Source organism: Leptopilina heterotoma, unplaced genomic scaffold, assembly GCF_015476425.1.
Source record: "Leptopilina heterotoma isolate Lh14 unplaced genomic scaffold, ASM1547642v1 Lhet_47, whole genome shotgun sequence".
Taxonomy (NCBI): domain Eukaryota; kingdom Metazoa; phylum Arthropoda; class Insecta; order Hymenoptera; family Figitidae; genus Leptopilina; species Leptopilina heterotoma.
Window position 1 is genome coordinate 774,129 of NW_025111098.1, and position 7,692 is coordinate 781,820.

Below are 7,692 nucleotides of genomic sequence, written 5' to 3' on the forward strand. Positions count from 1 at the left end.
TGCGCTTTGATATAAACAAAAAAATAAGAGAGAAATTATTTTATTTATTTAATATTTTGATGTTTACTTCTGCAATGTATTATTGGGTGTAAGATGGCAATAAGTGACGACATTGATTGAAGATAGTATTTGACACTTTTGGCTACATGAAAACTGCACTTAATTGCCAAATGCACTTTTTGAAAAATGTAAATTTTAAGATTGTTTCTATGAAAATATTTTATTTTATTACCTATAAAAATTTGTTACCCTATAAAAATATAAAAATATGTATATCTTATTTTTTTTTATAAAGAACGAGAAAAAAATATTTTTAATCGATTTTAAAATGTCGGTAAATTTCACGTGGAATCGACCATATGGTTGATATTATATGGTCTTAAAACTTTTTGTTAATGTTTAATGTTTTTTAATGAATTGTAATTCATATTTTGAAAATGTTATACAAATATATTATTATTATTCAAGTACAATATAACAATAATTTTAATAAAAATTTGAAACAGTTTAAGATCGACTCTTCAGCACACAATTTTTTAAAATAAAATTGTCCTTTCTTTTTTTTGTTTCAAAAATAGAATTTTTTCATTTCTTTAATATGAATAATTTATTTAGTGAATAATTTTTTCGTTAAATCATATATAGTAGAACATTTTTAAATATCTTTTAAATCGTAAAGAAACTTCGAAGATATCAATAAGCTTGTATGTGCAATAAAATTTTCAATAATAAAAAATATTACAGTTCGTTTTTATTTCCAAATTTCGAATCTATTGATAACTATAGAAAAAGGTATATAATTTAGAGAAAAATAATTAAAATTCACTTCTAACAAATATATTATCTTAAAACTTTTTTAAATTCAGTTAAGTTTAATGTTTTTTTTAATATTGTATATTTCTTATTTTTAAATATTTAAAACATATTATTATTCACATACAATTAACTATAATAATCGTCGTATTCATTCTTTCATTCTGTCCGCACACCTGAACTTAGTCATGATTATGCTTTTCATTTTTGATTCGTTTTGATAGGAAATATTATACTACTTTAATTTTTTTAATTTGTTTATATTATTTTTGTTTTTTAATTGCCAAATGCACTTTTTGAAAAATGTAAATTTTAAGATTGTTTCTATGAAAAAATTTTATTTTATTTTCCATCATTTTTAAGTTAAGTGTTCAATGTTTATTTATCAATAAAACTTAAAACAAAAAACGCTTTTTTATAATTTTTACAATTCTTTAAAAAAAACTATGGCCATCTCCCCCGAGAAGTTTTCGGTGGGGCAAGCCGGCCATAGGATATTTTTATTGTATCAGAGTTTCACGAAAATTACACAGCCATACAAAAAAAAAAGTTCTGATCTGGGGGTCTCACTATGTAGACTTTATGTTTTTTGGGTCGCTGAATCCGAATCCGAGGTCCATTTAACACCATCAGATCAGGATTTTGACATAACCTCAAAAAACCAATATGACGGACACGTTTTTGAAAAGTTCATCGGATTCGCTTGAAATTCGTTACTCGGGGGTTTTTGGGGTCGCTGATTACGAATTTGAAGTCTGATTTCCAAAATTCAAAATGGTGGATCCAATATGGCGGACACGTTTTTGAAAAATTCATCGGATTCGCTTGAAACTCGTTACTCGGGGGTTTTTTGGTCCGGTTTGCCCCACTCTCCCCTACTTTTTTATTATTAATATTAAAACATAAAAAAAAATAAAAATTAAAATTAACATTATTTTTTTATAAACTTACAATTATGGCAAACTCATTAATAATTTAATGTCAGATTGTGTCTTTATTATTACAGTTAATTATATTTTAATAAATTTTTACTTACGTTTATAATATTTTTTTTGACGGTTCGTTGATTATAATTAACAATATACTATTTTAAGTGAAATTAGACTTCCTAAAGAGGAAGTCTCCCACACAGCACATGATATTTCCTAAATATTTCCTGAATCTTTCACTGAAAAATTGAAATATTTCAGTGCAAGGTCCTTGAAATATTGCTGCAAATAGAAAATGTCCGCCTATGTGAAATATTGACGCGAAAGTTGAGAAAATATTTCATTGAAATATTCCTGCAATATTACACATAAAGATTCTGCAATATTGTGAAAATATTTCACAAAATGGAAAAATTTGTTAAACACCTCAAACCAATAGGAATTTTCTGAAATATTTTAAAACCCATAGGATATAGTAAGCCAAAAACTACTGCGCAGCTCTACAGGCCATAGAAACTGAGTTCGACCAGTGCGCATAATTTAAGTTGAAAATTTCCAAAATATTTCAAAGAAATATTTTCTAAACTTTCGCGTCAATATTTCACATAGGCGGACATTTTCTATTTGCAGTAATATTTCAAGGACCTTGCACTGAAATATTTCAATCTTTCAGTGAATTATTCAGGAAATATTTAGGAAATATCATGTGCTGTGTGGATCTGTAGATTATGGAATATTCATTATTTACGAATACTCTATTAGGTTCTATAGGTAGTTTATTATGTTTTGCTCAAATTCATTAAACTTGTTTACAAATGTCATAGTTGATAAACTAAATGACTAGGAAAAATAATTTTAATGCATCATTAAATAACTGATGAATAATATTATTTTATTTATTCATAAATAATGTTTTACATTCTTGCAATACATTCCACTGTTGTTACATAGTAGAAATATTTTTAGCAATGTGGGGGTTCTTTCGTGTTGCAGGAGAATTGACCTTCATCATTTTCGTGAATGCAGTAACCTAAAATTTAAGACATTAAAAATCATATTATTCTATGTTTAATCAATCATTAAATATTTAATGTTGTAGGTATATAATAAATATATGTTAAAATATCAGAAACGTAAAGAAAAGTTAAAAACAAAATTATCCATGTGGTCAACACTAGAAGTGTTGCGGTTAAACGCAGTCTGTCTAGTGTTGATAATAAAGACAATTTTTTTAAAACTTTTCTTTAAGTGTTTGATGAGGACGCGGACGTACTGTCGAAACGTTAAAAAACTTGAGTTTTGTATTTATACACCTTGAGTTGCAAGATTGATATTTTAACAACATATATTTATCTCATTATTTATTCTAAGTGATAAATTCCATACATGACAAAATTGTATATAATAATTTGAAATAATTTGATAATGAGCACTTTACTTACAAACAGCAGTTTTTAGTAGACTAGCAGAAAATCGATAGCCTCTACATGCGAAATTTGGATTAGCATAAAGTTGCGCAAACTTATTTTTTTGATGCACAAATGATATTTGTAGATTAAGGCAATTCTCTAAAATAATTAAAATATCTTATTTAAAAAATATTATTATTTTTATAATTAAAATTTTATTATTATTGCTATTATGTAAATTTACTTTTTATTATCTACACTGAAAAAAAAATATTTTTAATATTTGTCGAATAGCAAAAGGATTGCAAACATTTAAATGCAAGCTTTGCCTTTGTTTCTGTTAAAAAAGGTAATTTTTGTTTTCTTTATAATAAGGTTAATACTTATATCTTCCTGACATGAATAGTAACTAAATAAATATTACCTTATTTTACAAAAACAATTGCCGCATTTGCAATTCTTTGTTAATTAAGTAATAATTACTGAATTAAAAATTTAATTTTCAATATTTTTTATTTCAATGTAAGGATTATCAAAAAGTTCACAGATATGTCGTCTAAAAAATTACCTGCAGCTTCTAAAAGTGTAGAGAAAGTCTTGTTGTTATTCGATTCATATGAATCGGCTGGAGTACTACTTAATTTAAACACTGAAAAAAGTGTATTAGAGAAATTGTTATTATTGTTATCATAAACAGAAAAATTTAAATTTATATTAACCACTTTATTGTCTTTATAAAGATTTGAATCTTTATCGAGATCTTCATAAAGTAAACCTCAACCACTTATATTTTTATATTTTTATTATTATTATATATTCTTGCTCCCTGATGTTTAAAATATATAAATAATTATTTGTAATAATCTAAACTAACGTACACAATTGAAATATATAGTTTAAGATGCTTATTATAGTTAAAAATACAATATCGTAGAAAAACAAAATTACCTCCATCAGTCATATCATCTTCATCATCACCAGGAACGTGTGTTGAGGTAGAAACCAACTGGTAATTATTAATTACAATACACGAAATAAATAAAATAAAAATTTTAATTAAAATTTTATTTGATAATCAAATAAAATTTGTAAAAATTTTACAAAAATTGCCAAAAAAAAGTTGTTTTGGTAAGCAAATGAAGTTGAGTTTTTACAAGTGATGAAACAGGTTGAGTTGAACTACTATATATTTATTTTTATACTGGAACTTGAGTTTATAGTTTTGTCATAATTTTCATGCTTTATCGAAAAACATTACCAGGCAATAAGTAATTTTATTCTTATTTCGTGACAGAAGAATATTAAAATATTCTATTTTTAAAGTCAAAGAATTTTTACATTTTATAATTTACTTTGTTTCAATAATTTTATAAATTTTCCATGAAAAAAATTAAATTTCAAAAATTACTAAAAAAATTAATTGAAATATTAGAAAAGAGATTTCTCTTAAGAATTGTCTATCAAATATTTTTAAAAAATTTATTGATAAAATAAAAATTCCCATAAAAAAAGTTTAATGATAAATCGCCCAAGTCACCATTATATTATTTTGAATAAATATTAAATATATTAAAATTAAATAAAAATTAAATATTAAATAATTTGCTTAATATTATATAATATTAAGTAGGACAGCAAGTAGGACATTTTAGTACTTGCAGCAAACTTGCAGTAAGCTTACGTGTACCCAAGTAGAAATTTCCCTAGCTTTGCCCGATGTTTAATTGTGGCCCATACATGGAAGCCATCCATGGCCCATCCAAGTTTTGTAACCGGCAGCAGACTTTTTCCCGACTTTTAAAATTTTTATCAGATCATTTATTCAGACATTTCTTGTCATTATTCCATGACTTTGCTTGTTTAAGTAAACCCGAAAATTAAATTATTGAAATAACATCTTTTGAATTTTTTTGTGTCACGGATTTTCCAAAAATTTCGAAATTTCAACTTAATGATTCTTCAAGCTCTACATTATTTGATCTAATTAGCTAAAAATTGGTATACTTGTGCATTTTTACAGGCTGATAAAAAAAAATTATTTAAGAAAATTATTAAAAAAAAATTTTTTTAAATTAAACAATTTTTTTTTTTCAAATGATTTTTTCTTATGATAATTGTTTATTTTAATGTCAGAAACCATTTAAAAAAGATTCCAAGAGGATCTAAGTCGGGGAAAGCAGTGATTTTTTTTGTTACGGATTTTCCAAAAATCCAGGAATTTCAAGTAAATTGTTAATTCCTCGGCTTGGAAACAATTTTTTTCCTTTAATAACTATTTATTTTAATCTTCAAAATCCTCTAAAAAATTGCAAAAGGTTAAAGTCGGGGAAAGCAGGGGTTTTTATTTTTTTGTCACGGATTTTCCAAAAATTTCGGAATTATAACTTAATTAATAATTTCTTGCCTTGGAAACAATTTTTTCTTTTGTTAATTGTTTATTTTCTTATCAGCAGACATTCCAGGGATCACAGTTCGTCCCCTTTTTCCCCCTTTCCCCTATTTTTTCCCCTTAAAAAAATAAATCTCCTTAATTCAAATATTTTCTCCCCTATTCCCCTTTTTTCAGTAAATTTTTGTTTGAAAAGTAAAAATTATGATTTAATAATTTTTTTAAAAGATTTTACAGGGTGTTCAGTGTTCAGGAAAGTTAGGGACATTTTCATAAATTTAATAAGAAAGTTAAAATTTTTTGTGAATGTAAAAGTTTTGTAATCTAACAAGACTAAATTGGTTTTTATTACTATTTGTTACTCTAATTCAAAATTAATTTATCGCTCACCCTAAAAGAAGTAATCTTGATTTAATGCGGAATCCTCTAAACTGAATGCATATTTTCCTCTTATATATGGTATCAAAATTAATACTCTTCACTTTAGAGGATTTTCCTCTCGGATATTATTTGCAAATTGTGGTTATGAACTGATGAAGAAAAGTTAATTTTATGCACAAAATTTAATGTTTTTAATTTAATAATTATATTTAATAACTAAAAGTTAATTACTTACATTATTTAATATATTTATTCCTTCATTTATTTCCTTTAAATATTTAATGTTTTTGACAAATGTCAATAATAAAACAATGAATTAATTAATAATAAAAATAATATACATTCAAGTCGAATAGTTTTGTTTCGAGAGGAAAACATTAAGATGATATTAGAAGAGGATTTTTCCTCTAAGTATGAGATTACTTTTTTCTTATATTTTATTAACCATATTATAGTCGAAGAAGAAATAAGGAAAGTAAAAAGTCAGGGAATCTTTTTCTCAATCCTTGTTGGACACCCTGATTTTATTTTTGTAAAATGTTTAAATAGCGTGCAACATAAAACAAACCTTAGAAAACTCCATATTATACCGAAAAAAGAAAAAATTGCTATTTGGTCTTAAATTATTTAAGAAAAAAAGAGCAAAAGAAGTCAGATTTAATCCAAAAAACTGTAAATAGAAGGAAAAATAAAAGTTTAAGAAAATAAATCCTGTATGTTGTAACAAAATAATTTTTATCGTGTTTTTCAAAATCCCCTTTTTTCTTTTGAAAAATCCCCTTTTTTACCTATTTTCAAATGGAAATGCCACTGTGATCCCTGACATTCAAAAAAGATTCCAAGAGGATCCAAGGCAGGAATTTCATTTAAAAAATCAAAATCACTGTTTTCCTCGACTTGGATCCACTGAAAATTTTTTTAAATAGCTTCTTACATTAAAATAAATTATTATCAAAAGAAAACAATTTGTTTTCGAGGCGAGGAATTATTAATTAAGTTGAAATTTTTTTATTTTTGGAAAAAATACGACAAAAAAATCCAAAATCCCAGTCTTGGATTCTCTTGGAACATTTTTTAAATAGTTTCTTATATTAGAATAAACAATAATCAAAATAAAAAAATTACTCATGAGTCGAGGAACTTGAAATTTTTTTTAAATGGCTTCTAACATTAAAATAAATATTTATTAAAAGAAAATAGTTGCTTCAGAGTCAAAGAATTAGCAACTTACTTAAAATTCTGTGACAAAAAAATTAAATTTATTGCTTTTCCCGCCTTGGATCCTCTTGGAATTTTTAAAAAATGGCTTATGCCAGTAACATAAATAATTATTAAAAGAATAAAATTGCTTTCGAGATGTGGAAAGAATAATTTAGGTGAAATTTTGTGATTTTTGGAAAATCAGTGAGAAAAAAATAAGAACTATTGTTTTCCTACCTTTTTTTATTTTGGGCTAAATTAGCGTTTGGAGGGTTTACTTGGTGTAGAAATAAAAGAATGTTATTAAGAAAAATTAGTATACTGAACTTTTTAGAAAAAAATTTTTTCTAATTTTTTCGTTAAATCAACGTTGGTAACTTCAATTTCATAATAACTTTAGGTAAATCCTAAATTAATAAATTATTTATAAAAATTTTAAATAAATTGGGTTTAATTGTTAAAAGTGTTTTTTCTCAAATAAATAAATTTAATTAGTCTTTGAGCTTCAAATGTACACATTAGATGTAACCTATTTTCGACATTAAAAACTATATAAAGAGTTTTAAAATGT